We start from the raw sequence: 763 nt of genomic DNA, 5'->3' as shown, positions 1-763 counted from the left end.
CAGACTCAGATTGCAAGTCTTCCTGGGCTGCAAACCAGCTTTCCCTTCTGTACAGCCTCTCACGCAACCATGCTCCGACCCATGGCTCCAGGAACTGGGGTTGGTGGGCACTATTGTAGCATATACAGATAAATAACCTTTTGAATGGCGATTTCAAATATATTGGTATGATTTCAAATATTATGGCATTTCAAATATTATGGTACGATCACATGTGATGAACAGGAGTCCATTTACTCATTGAATTTTAAAATGCAACATCAATACCATTTTTGAAAAAAACCCCAACAACTTAAAAACACAAATGGAATTATTTTTCTTTTACTCTCAGGAGTAAAACTCTAATTTTGGTTTATTTCTAAGAGCTGAGATTTATATTAGCCAAACGCATTTGGAGGCGGGAAAGGCACTCAGCTTTCTGGCACCCTACCTACAGTCGTTGTGTAAGAGCATGATTAATTCATTAATAAAGCATAGCTTGTCAAGGGGTAGCACTGAAAATACTACATATTAAGAGCATCAACTGATCAACATGCTGCATGGAGAAGCCTCTGCCAGTGTGCCAGAGCAAGCACCATAACAGAGCTGGCTGCAACCAAAATAGAGAGTAAAAATAAATTAAAAAAAAAATCTTCACATTCGCTTCAGAAGAGCTCTCAGGCTCTGTGTTCAAGGCAGGGGGCAGAGGGTATACTGCTTGTGTAATAATAACAGCTTTGGCTAACGAAAAAGTCACTCCAGCAAAAATTGCTGAGCAGAGTCT

This window comes from Cariama cristata, unplaced genomic scaffold (genome assembly GCF_000690535.1).
Source record: "Cariama cristata isolate BGI_N322 unplaced genomic scaffold, ASM69053v1 scaffold37056, whole genome shotgun sequence".
NCBI lineage: Eukaryota > Metazoa > Chordata > Aves > Cariamiformes > Cariamidae > Cariama > Cariama cristata.
Note: the sequence above shows the minus strand (reverse complement) of the source record.